Source organism: Panulirus ornatus, chromosome 21 (genome assembly GCF_036320965.1).
Source record: "Panulirus ornatus isolate Po-2019 chromosome 21, ASM3632096v1, whole genome shotgun sequence".
Classification (NCBI taxonomy): domain Eukaryota; kingdom Metazoa; phylum Arthropoda; class Malacostraca; order Decapoda; family Palinuridae; genus Panulirus; species Panulirus ornatus.
Genome location: NC_092244.1, coordinates 19,979,436 through 19,991,476, shown reverse-complemented (window position 1 = coordinate 19,991,476; position 12,041 = coordinate 19,979,436). Strand labels below are relative to the sequence as shown.

The 12,041-nt window shown below is 41.1% G+C and overlaps 1 protein-coding gene across 1 annotated transcript in view; it reads right to left on the bottom strand.

Moving 5' to 3' along the window:
- Oseg2 (intraflagellar transport protein Oseg2) overlaps positions 1 to 12,041 on the bottom strand; it is a 560,852-nt gene that overhangs the window by 243,383 nt on the left and 305,428 nt on the right. The gene's annotated exons all lie outside the window — the stretch shown is intronic.

Genomic DNA, 12,041 nt, shown 5'->3' with positions numbered 1-12,041 from the left:
GGGATAAGAGTGAGTGCTCAAATTACAGAGGTATAAGTTTGTTGAGTATTCCTGGTAAATTATATGGGAGGGTATTGATTGAGAGGGTGAAGGCATGTACAGAGCATCAGATTGGGGAAGAGCAGTGTGGTTTCAGAAGTGGTAGAGGATGTGTGGATCAGGTGTTTGCTTTGAAGAATGTATGTGAGAAATACTTAGAAAAGCAAATGGATTTGTATGTAGCATTTATGGATCTGGAGAAGGCATATGATAGAGTTGATAGAGATGCTCTGTGGAAGGTATTAAGAATATATGGTGTGGGAGGAAAGTTGTTAGAAGCAGTGAAAAGTTTTTATCGAGGATGTAAGGCATGTGTACGTGTAGGAAGAGAGGAAAGTGATTGGTTCTCAGTGAATGTAGGTTTGCGGCAGGGGTGTGTGATGTCTCCATGGTTGTTTAATTTGTTTATGGATGGGGTTGTTAGGGAGGTAAATGCAAGAGTTTTGGAAAGAGGGGCAAGTATGAAGTCTGTTGGGGATGAGAGAGCTTGGGAAGTGAGTCAGTTGTTGTTCGCTGATGATACAGCGCTGGTGGCTGATTCATGTGAGAAACTTCAGAAGCTGGTGACTGAGTTTGGTAAAGTGTGTGGAAGAAGAAAGTTAAGAGTAAATGTGAATAAGAGCAAGGTTATTAGGTACAGTAGGGTTGAGGGTCAAGTCAATTGGGAGGTGAGTTTGAATGGAGAAAAACTGGAGGAAGTGAAGTGTTTTAGATATCTGGGAGTGGATCTGGCAGCGGATGGAACCATGGAAGCGGAAGTGGATCATAGGGTGGGGGAGGGGGTGAAAATTCTGGGGGCCTTGAAGAATGTGTGGAAGTCAAGAACATTATCTCGGAAAGCAAAAATGGGTATGTTTGAAGGAATAGTGGTTCCAACAATGTTGTATGGTTGCGAGGCGTGGGCTATGGATAGAGTTGTGCGCAGGAGGATGGATGTGCTGGAAATGAGATGTTTGAGGACAATGTGTGGTGTGAGGTGGTTTGATCGAGTGAGTAACGTAAGGGTAAGAGAGATGTGTGGAAATAAAAAGAGCGTGGTTGAGAGAGCAGAAGAGGGTGTTTTGGAAGTGGTTTGGGCACATGGAGAGAATGAGTGAGGAAAGATTGACCAAGAGGATATATGTGTCGGAGGTGGAGGGAACGAGGAGAAGAGGGAGCCCAAATTGGAGGTGGAAAGATGGAGTGAAAAAGATTTTGTGTGATCGGGGCCTGAACATGCAGGAGGGTGAAAGGAGGGCAAGGAATAGAGTGAATTGGAGCGATGTGGTATACCGGGGTTGACGTGCTGTCAGTGGATTGAATCAAGGCATGTGAAGCGTCTGGGGTAAACCATGGAAAGCTGTGTAGGTATGTATATTTGCGTGTGTGGACGTATGTATATACATGTGTATGGGGGGGGGTTGGGCCATTTCTTTCGTCTGTTTCCTTGCGCTACCTCGCAAACGCGGGAGACAGCGACAAAGTATAATAAAGAAAAAAAAATATAATTTCATTAATCATCTGAAGACACCCTACTCTGTAAAATAAACCATTAAGAAGCATCTATATTAGCAAGAAAGTTAATGCTTCACTTTAACACAATCAACATGGGTTGATGATATGTTCACCTGACTTACCCTATGGCATGGCAAAAGACTGTGTGTAAACAGACTAATAAAAGCATTGGTTATCAAGAGAAAACCAAAGGGGCATTACGAATACCTGCTTTGCAAAACAACAATAATCATCTAAAAAGTGATACTGTCATTTCTTTATTTGCATAAATATACTGTATAGTATTATCAAAGATATCTTCATAACCTCAGGAAGATGTACTCATGTAGAGCTCTGAGATAATGCACATCATCATCTACAATAAACATATTATTTCCAAAAGTAAAGTACTTGAATTCTGCAGAAATGTGTTTCACTATAGTAATTCACATGGCAAATAAAAATGTTGTGTGAAAGAAAAAGTAGAAATGCTAATATCACAGAGGTACAAAAACCCATACTTCTCTTTAGTACAACATACACAGGTTAAGGATGTGTATGAGTAAAGTGAGAGGTTGCAAGAATTTGATGCATCTCACAAAATTAAGGGAGCTAAGTTAGAGAGAAATGGTAGGTAGCCAAAGACCAGGGAGGTATATTACCAGTACTCCCCATTTGGGTATCAGGAGGCTTAGTAACAGCTGCTTAATGAGCCAGTATTTTAGTGGTTGTCAAGTTGCACTCCTCTGACCCAGGTAGCTGTCTTTTCTCCCTGCTTCACTCACATGTAGACTACTGGCATTCTGTCCACAAACGTACAATCTTTCCTTGTCATATGTAACACATGACAACACTTAAATACCACACCTCATTATATAAATTAGATTTTCCTAAGGCAAGTACTTTGTGCTAGCCCTACCTTTTGGCAAAAAGGTAGGAGTAGTAGATAGAAGTAGTAGGTAGCAACACTTAGGCAGAAGCATTAGGTAGAAACACTGAGCAGAAGTAGCAGGAAGGAGGATTAGAGAGAAAAGTCAATAAGAACATTTGGTAGGAGTCTCTGCAAACACTGTGATAGTGTTGCCTTCTGCCAATGGCCTGTCAGGGGTGAAGCACTTAAGGCTAACAAGCAGCACTAAAGTTCTCTAGCTATGGACACTGTACTGCTGGGGCCATCCCTTCAGTTGAAACAGGCATCAGAAATATAAAGAGACATATTCAGATTTGCCCATCTTAGAAGAGAGAAGAGTGAGGCATGACCTGATCACAATCCTATGTTATTAAAACAGATCAATAATATAGTCAACAGTTCTTCGAGAAATGTAGGGACTGAGCAACCAGAGAACACAACATAAAATCTAACAAGAGACTTGTTAAAAAAGGTGTAAAGAAGTACTTGTAGACTATAATGGTGGTGGATGAGTGTAACAACGACTGGGAACATACTTAATGAAGATAACATATATAAATCTATGAAGTTGAATTACAGCAAAGAATTTTCAAGAGATGGGACCCCATGAGTGTAAAATTCCCTCTCCATACCAACATATGAGTACCTCCATGTCTTGCTTGATGAACATGACTATTTTCCTTAGTTACCACATTCAATTCTTGGTTCATTTGAGATTTATTTTCTTCAATATGTGTCTGGAGTTGTTTCATGGACAGAGAAAAGTCTACATATCTATCAATATCTGTGATGCCTACTCCCAACTGGAACTCATTCAAGGGGGTTGCCACAGCAATAGAATTCCCATAACTGATGAACTCAAGTGCAACGTCTTTGCCTTTTGTGCCTCACCCTTAACAGGCCACTGGTAGAGGGCAACTCTAGCACAGTATTTGCAAAGGCATCCACCTAATGTTCCTACTGACTACCTCCACCTAATGCTCCTGCCTAATGTTCCTACCTACTACTTCTACTTAATGCTCCTGCCTAAATATTCCTACTTGCTACTTCTATCTACTCCTACAGTTTTGCCAAAATGCAGAGCTATCACATACTGCTCACTGCAGGAAAATCTAGAGTTAAAAAGAATGAGTTGTGTAAGTTAAGTGTTGTCAAGTGTTACATATGCCAAAGAGAGACTGTATTTTAAGGAAAGAATGCCAGTAGTCCATGTGTGGGTAAGGCAGAAAGAAAAGACAGCTACCTGGGTCAGAGGGCAACTTGACAACCATTGAAGTGCTGGCTCACTATGCAGCCATCACTAACTCTCCTGATACCTAGGTGGGAAGTACAGTGGGCAGTTCTTTTAGAAATGTTGGGATAGAGCAAACAGAGAACATTACATGAAATTAAGCAAGAAACTTGTTAAAAAAGATGTAAAGAAATCCTCCTAAACTATAAGTGTGGTGGATGAATGTACCAACGAATGAAGACATGGTTTATGCGACGACATACATAAATTGAAGAAGATGAATGAAGCATAGAATGTTTAAGAGATAGGTCACCATAAGCACAAAATTCTATTATTGCAGTGGAATCTATAAAAAAAGGGGGTGACTCTGTTGCTGACTGGTTGGTGAGGATATTCAATGTATGTATGTCTCATGGTGAAGTGCCCGAGGATTGGTGGATTGCATGCACAATGCTATTGTACAAAGGCAGAGGGGACAAAGGTGAGTGTTCAAATTATAGAGGTATAAGTTTGTTGAGTATTCCTGGGAAACTATATGGGAGGATATAGATTAAAAGGGCGATGGCATGTACAGAACATCAGATTGGGGAAGAGCAGTATGGTTTCAGAAGTAGTAGAGGATGTGTGGATCAGGTGTTTGCTTTGAAGAATGTATGTGAGAAATACTTAGAAAAACAAATGGATTTGTATGTAGCATTTATGGATCTGGAGAAGGCACATGATAGAGTTGATAGAGATGCTCTGTGGAAGGTATAAAGAGTATATGGTGTGGGAGGCAAGTTACTGGAAGCAGTGAAAAGCTTCTATCAAGGATGTAAGGCATGTTGGAGAGAGGGGCAAGTATGCAATCTGTTGTGGATGAGAGGGCTTGGGAAGTGAGTCAGTTGTTGTTCGCTGATGATACAGTGCAGTGGCTGATTCAGGTGAGAAACTGCAGAAGTTGATGACTACGTTTGTAAAGTGTGTGAAAGAAGAAAGCTGAGAGTAAATGTGAACAAGAGCAAGGTTATTAGGTACAGTAAGGTTGAGGAACAAGTCAACTGGGAGGTAAGTTTGAATGGAGAAAAACTGGAGGAAGTGGAGTGTTCCAGATTTCTGGGAGCGGATTTGGCAGCGGATGGAACCATGGAAGCGGAAGTGAGTCACAGGGGTGAGGGAGGGGCGAAAGTTCTGGGAGCGTTGAAGAATGTGTGGAAGCCGAGAACATTATCTCGGAAAGCAAAAATGGGTATGCTTGAAGGAAAAGTGGTTCCAACAATATTATACAGTTGCAAGGCGTGGAATGTAAATAGGGTTGTGCAGAGGAGGGTGGATGTGTTGGAAATGAGATGTCTGAGGAAAATATGTGGTGTGAGGTGGTTTGATTAAGTAATCAAAGGGTAAGAGAGATGTGTGGTAATAAAAAGAGTGTGGTTGAGAGAGCAAAAGAAGGTGATTTGAAATGGTTTGGTCACATGGAGAGAATGAGTGAGGAAAGATTGACAAAGAGCACATATGAGTCAGAGGTGGAGGGAACGAGGAGAAGTGGGAGACCAAATTGGAGGTGGAAAGATGGAGTGAAAAAGATTTTGAGTGATCGGGGCCTGAACAAGCAGGAGGGTGAGAGGCGTGCAAGGAACAGAGTGAAATGGAATGATGTGGTATACTAGGGTCAACATGCTATCAATGGATTGAACCAGGGCATGTGAAGCATCTGGGGTAAACCATGGAAAGCTTTGTGAGGCCTGAATATGGAAAGGGAGCTGTGGTTTCAGTGCATTATACATGATAGCTAGAGACTGAGTGTGAATGAATGTGGCCTTTGTTGTCTTTTCCTAGTGCTCCCTCGAGCACATGAGAGGGGAAGGGGTTGTCATTTTTATGTGTGGCGGGGTGGTGATGGAAATGAATAAAGGCAGCAAGTATGAATTATGTATATGTGTATGTATGTATATGTCTGTGTATGTATATATATGTATACATTGAAATGTATAGGTATGTATATGTGCGTGTGTCGACGTGTATGTATATACATGTGTATGTGGGTGGGTTGGGCCATTCTTTCGTCTGTTTCCTTGTGCTACCTTGCTAACGCAAGGTATGTATGCCTCTTATTTCTCATGGCACTACATTCATTAATCATTTTAGCTTCCTGGCTGGGACATCATATATTTTTGTCTCATTTCTTTTTGTTAGGTTCCATGATGTTCTTCAAGACTTCACAGCTATTTCTTCCCTGATAAGAGGTTTTCAGGTTCAACACATTTTCTTTTATGCTTCAATTTGTTTCTTAGCAATAAACTATCATATATCTTTCTTTTCTTATTTCTAGAATGTAAAGCTGCAGTTCTTTTGGCCTTTTGTCGTAGTTCTATCCCTCCAATATTGTTTGCAAAGTACTTATGAATTTCATCCGATTTTCTGGTAACAATACAATACAGCAATGTTGTTTTGCTTCTTATGTACACAGTAGACAATTCTATCAATCTCTGTCTCTTGAAGAGAAAGTTTCCATAATCATATCACTCACTACTTAAAAGCATTATATTCTCAATATGCACTCTAAAATCTAGTTTTCCATTCATGATGACACCCAAATCTTTTACATTTGTCTACTTTCCTTTTGATGGGCCTTTATATGGTACAACTAATGAATCCTTTGACCCATAATTCTTTTGCTCAAATATATTTTCATTAAATTTCATTACATTCCATTCTGCCCATTCGTAAGCTGTGTTCAAGTCTATTTGCAAACCCATCTGATCAGTTTCAGATAAAAATAATTTTGCTTACTCTGAAGTTACCAGCAAAGCTCCTTACTATACTCTCCTTTCCTTCACTGATGTCATTATTACAAAGAGTAATGAGGATTAACACCTTTCCCTTCATTACCCTGGATAAGACATCTTCCTCCTCAGGCATAGTTTCATTTGCTACCACTTGAGCCTTCCATCGGTAAGAAACTCTACTCAACCTTTCTATCTTACCCTTAATGCTTTGTTTAGCTACTCTCTCAAGCAAAATTCTACTGTTTACCTTGACAAATGCTTTAGCAAAGTCAAGAAAAATAGTATTCATTCTCTTTCCTAAGACTAAACTTGCATATCATTGTATTGAGCTAATAAATGGGTTTTCATACCTTTACCAGGGACAAATCCACATTGGCCTATGTTTATGTAACTATTTCTGAATAGGTGGTCTAATATATGTACTTTCATCACTCATTCAAGAGCTTTTACTACATGCAAAGTAAAGCTATAACTATTCTTGAATAGGTGGTCTGATATATATGTACTATCATCACTCATTCAAGAGCTTTTACTACATGCAAAGTCAAGCTATAACTATTCTTGAATAGGTGGTCTAATACATGTACTTTTATCACTCATTCAAGAGCTTTTACTACAAGCAAGGTCAAGCTAACTAGTCTGGAATGATGAAGTTCTAGCTTAGACCTTCCCTAGTGAATTGGTGTTTATAATATTTTTTGATATATTTGATCGCAAAAGATGCTTGTGGCATGAGAAGAGTGGGAGGTGGGCTGTTTAGAAAGGGTAGTGAGTGGTGGGATGAAGAAGTAAGAGTATTAGTGAAAGAGAAGAGAGAGGCATTTGGACGATTTTTGCAGGGAAAAAATGCAATTGAGTGGGAAAAGTATAAAAGAAAGAGACAGGAGGTCAAGAGAAAGGTGCAAGAGGTGAAAAAAAGGGCAAATGAGAGTTGGGGTGAGAGACTATCAGTAAATTTTAGGGAGAATAAAAAGATGTTCTGGAAGGAGGTAAATAGGGTGCGTAAGACAAGGGAGCAAATGGGAACTTCAGTGAAGGGCGTAAATGGGGAGGTGATAACAAGTGGCGGTGATGTGAGAAGGAGATGGAATGAGTATTTTGAAGGTTTGTTGAATGTGTCTGATGACAGAGTGGCAGATATAGGGTGTTTTGGTCGAGGTGGTGTGCAAAGTGAGAGGGTTAGGGAAAATGATTTGGTAAACAGAGAAGAGGTAGTAAAAGCTTTGCGGAAGATGAAAGCCGGCAAGGCAGCAGGTTTGGATGGTATTGCAGTGGAGTTTATTAAGAAAGGGGGTGACTGTATTGTTGACTGGATGGTAAGGTTATTTAATGTATGTATGACTCATGGTGAGGTGCCTGAGGATTGGCGGAATGCGTGCATAGTGCCATTGTACAAAGGCAAAGGGGATAAGAGTGAGTGCTCAAATTACAGAGGTATAAGTTTGTTGAGTATTCCTGGTAAATTATATGGGAGGGTATTGATTGAGAGGGTGAAGGCATGTACAGAGCATCAGATTGGGGAAGAGCAGTGCGGTTTCAGAAGTGGTAGAGGATGTGTGGATCAGGTGTTTGCTTTGAAGAATGTATGTGAGAAATACTTAGAAAAGCAAATGGATTTGTATGTAGCATTTATGGATCTGGAGAAGGCATATGATAGAGTTGATAGAGATGCTCTGTGGAAGGTATTAAGAATATATGGTGTGGGAGGCAAATTGTTAGAAGCAGTGAAAAGTTTTTATCGAGGATGTAAGGCATGTGTACGTGTAGGAAGAGAGGAAAGTGATTGGTTCTCAGTGAATGTAGGTTTGCGGCAGGGGTGTGTGATGTCTCCATGGTTGTTTAATTTGTTTATGGATGGGGTTGTAAGGGAGGTAAATGCAAGAGTCCTGGAAAGAGGGGCAAGTATGAAGTCTGTTGGGGATGAGAGAGCTTGGGAAGTGAGTCAGTTGTTGTTCGCTGATGATACAGCGCTGGTGGCTGATTCATGTGAGAAACTTCAGAAGCTGGTGACTGAGTTTGGTAAAGTGTGTGGAAGAAGAAAGTTGAGAGTAAATGTGAATAAGAGCAAGGTTATTAGGTACAGTAGGGGTGAGGGTCAAGTCAATTGGGAGGTGAGTTTGAATGGAGAAAAACTGGAGGAAGTGAAGTGTTTTAGATATCTGGGAGTGGATCTGTCAGCGGATGGAACCATGGAAGCGGAAGTGGATCATAGGGTGGGGGAGGGGGCGAAAATTTTGGGAGCCTTGAAAAATGTGTGGAAGTCGAGAACATTATCTCGGAAAGCAAAAATGGGTATGTTTGAGGGAATAGTGGTTCCAACAATGTTGTATGGTTGCGAGGCGTGGGCTATGGATAGAGATGTGCGCAGGAGGATGGATGTGCTGGAAATGAGATGTTTGAGGACAATGTGTGGTGTGAGGTGGTTTGATCGAGTAAGTAACGTAAGGGTAAGAGAGATGTGTGAAAATAAAAAGAGCGTGGTTGAGAGAGCAGAAGAGGGTGTTTTGAAATGGTTTGGGCACATGGAGAGAATGAGTGAGGAGAGATTGACCAAGAGGATATATGTGTCGGAGGTGGAGGGAACGAGGAGAAGAGGGAGACCAAATTGGAGGTGGAAAGATGGAGTGAAAAAGATTTTGTGTGATCGGGGCCTGAACATGCAGGAGGGTGAAAGGAGGGCAAGAAATAGAGTGAATTGGAGTCATGTGGTATACAGGGGTTGACGTGCTGTCAGTGGATTGAAGCAAGGCATGTGAAGCGTCTGGGGTAAACCATGGAAAGCTGTGTAGGTATGTATATTTGCGTGTGTGGACGTGTGTATGTACATGTGTATGGGGGGGGGGTTGGGCCATTTCTTTCGTCTGTTTCCTTGCGCTACCTCGCAAACGCGGGAGACAGCGACAAAGTATAAAAAAAAAAAAAAAAAAAAAAAAAAAAAAATTTGATCGCCACTTCCCGTGTCAGAGATAGCATGAGGAAACACATGAAGAAAAACCTATCTACTCATATACAAACATATATACATACACACACATACAAGTACATACACATACATACAAATTTTTTTTCATACATATTCACCATTTACCGCATAACTGAGGTAGTGTCAAAAACAAAAACACTAAGCTTTAGAAGAAAAAAATTCTCAACTGGCTCCCTTCCCTCTCACTTGCTCTGGGAAAGTAAAAACTGGAGGAGAGGTTTCCCAGTGCCTTACTCCCACTCATTCTAGTCACCTTCTATGTCACACAAGGAATATGTGGGAAGTATTCTTTCTCCAAAATCCCCAGGGAAACAGCGATTAAGTATAATAACAAATATCTACACATTCAAAAACTCACTCCATCTCCCTCTCACTTCACCACTACTTGTTATTACCTCCCCATTTTGCCCACTTCACCAATGTTCCTATTTGTCCTCTTGTCTTACGCACTTTACTTGCCTCCTTCCAAAAAAGCTTTTTTTTTTTTTTTTTCACACTATTCACCATTTCCCGCATTAGCAAGGTAGCGTTAAGAACAGAGGACTGGGCCTTAGAGGGAATATCCTCACCTGGCCCCCTTCTCTGTTCCTTCTTTTGGAAAATTGAAAAAAAAAAAAAAAAAATGAGAGGGGAGGATTTCCAGCCCCCCGCTCCCTTCCCTTTTAGTCGCCTTCTGCGACACGCAGGGAATACGTGGGAAGTATTCTTTCTCCCCTATCCCCAGGGATAAAAAAGCTTTTTATTCTCCCTAAAATGCAACAATACTCTCTCACCCCAACTCTCATTTGCCCTCTTTTTCACCTCCTACAGCTTTCTCTTCATCTCTTGCCTCCTCCTTTCATACATATCCCAGTCATTTGTACTATTTCCCGACAAAAATTGTCCAAATGCCTCTCTCTTCTCTTTCACTAATAATCTTACTTCTTCATCCCACCACTCACTACCCTTTCTAATCTGCCCACCTCCCACCTTTCTCATGCTGTAGGCATCTTTTGCGCAAGCAATCATTGCTTCTTTAAATACATCCCATCCCTCCCCCACTCATCTCATGTCATTTGCTCTCACCTTTTTCCAATCTGCATTCCTGGTACTTCCTCACACAAGTCTCCTTTCCAAGCTCACTTACTCTCACCAATCTCTTCACCCCAACATTCTCTCTTCTTTTCTGAAAACCTCTACAAATCTTCGCTTTTGCCTACACAAGATAATGATCAGACATCCCTCCTGTTGCCCCTCTCAGCACATTAACATCCAAAAGTCTCTCTTTCACGTGCCTATCAATTAACACATAATCCAATAATGCTTTCTGGCCATCTCTCATACTTACATACATATACTTATGTATATATCTCTTTTTAAACCAGATACTCCAAATCACCAGTCTTTTTTCAGCAAACAAATCTACAAGCTCTTCACCATTTCTATTTACAACACTGAACACCCCATGTACACCAATTATACCCTCAACTGCTACATTACTCACCTTTGAATTCAAATCACCCATCACTATAACCTGGTCTCAAGCATCAAAGCTGCTAACACACTCACTCAGCTGCTCCCAAAACACTTGCCTCTCATGATCTTTCTTCTCATGACCAGGTACATAGGTACCAATAATCACCCATCTCTCTCCATCCACTTTCAGTCTTACCCATGTCAATCAAGAGTTTACTTTCTTACACTCTATAACATACTCCGACAACTCCTGCTTCAGGATAAGGGCTACTCCTTCCTTTGCCCTTGTCCTCTCACCAACCCCTGACTTTACTCCCAAGATATTCCCAAATCACTCTTCTCCCTTACCCTTGAGCTTCATTTCACTCAGAGCCAAAACATCCAGGTTCCTTTCCTCAAACATACTACCAATCTCTCCTTTTTTCTCATCTTGGTTACATCCACACACATCTAGACACCCCAATCTGAACCTTCAAGGAGGATGAGCACTTCCCGCATGACTCCTTTTTCTGTTTCTCCTTTTAGAAAGTTAAAATACACAGAGGGGAGGGTTTCTAGCCCCCCACTCCCATCCCTTTAGTGGCCTTCTACGACATCTGGGAAATGCATGAGAAGTATTCTTTCCCTATCCTCAGGAAGAGCGGAGAAAGGTTTGTTTTGAAGGTTTGTTACATGTGTTTGAAGACAGAGTGGCAGATGCAGGGTGTTTTGGTCGAGGTGATGTGCAAAGTGAGTGGGTCAGGGAGAATGATTTAGTAAACAGAGAAGAGGTAGTGAAAGTTTTGTGGAAGATGAAAGCCAGCAAAGCAGCGGTTTGGATGGTATTGCAGTGGAAGTTATTAAAAATGGGGGGTGACTGTGTTGTTGACTGGTTGATGAAGATATTCAGTGTATGTATCATTCATGGTGAAGTGCCTGAGTTTTGGCGGAATGCATGCATAGTGCCACTGTACAAAGGCAAAGGGGATAAAGGTGAGTGTTCAAATTACAGAGGAATAAGTTTGTTGAGTATTCCTGGTAAATTATATGGGAGGGTATTGATTGAGAGGGTAAAGGCATGTACAGAGCATCAGATTGGGAACAGTAGTGTGGCTTCAGAAGTGGTAGAGGATGTGTGGATCAGGTGTTTGCTTTGAAGAATGTATGTGAGAAATACTTAGAAAAACAGATGGATTTGTATGT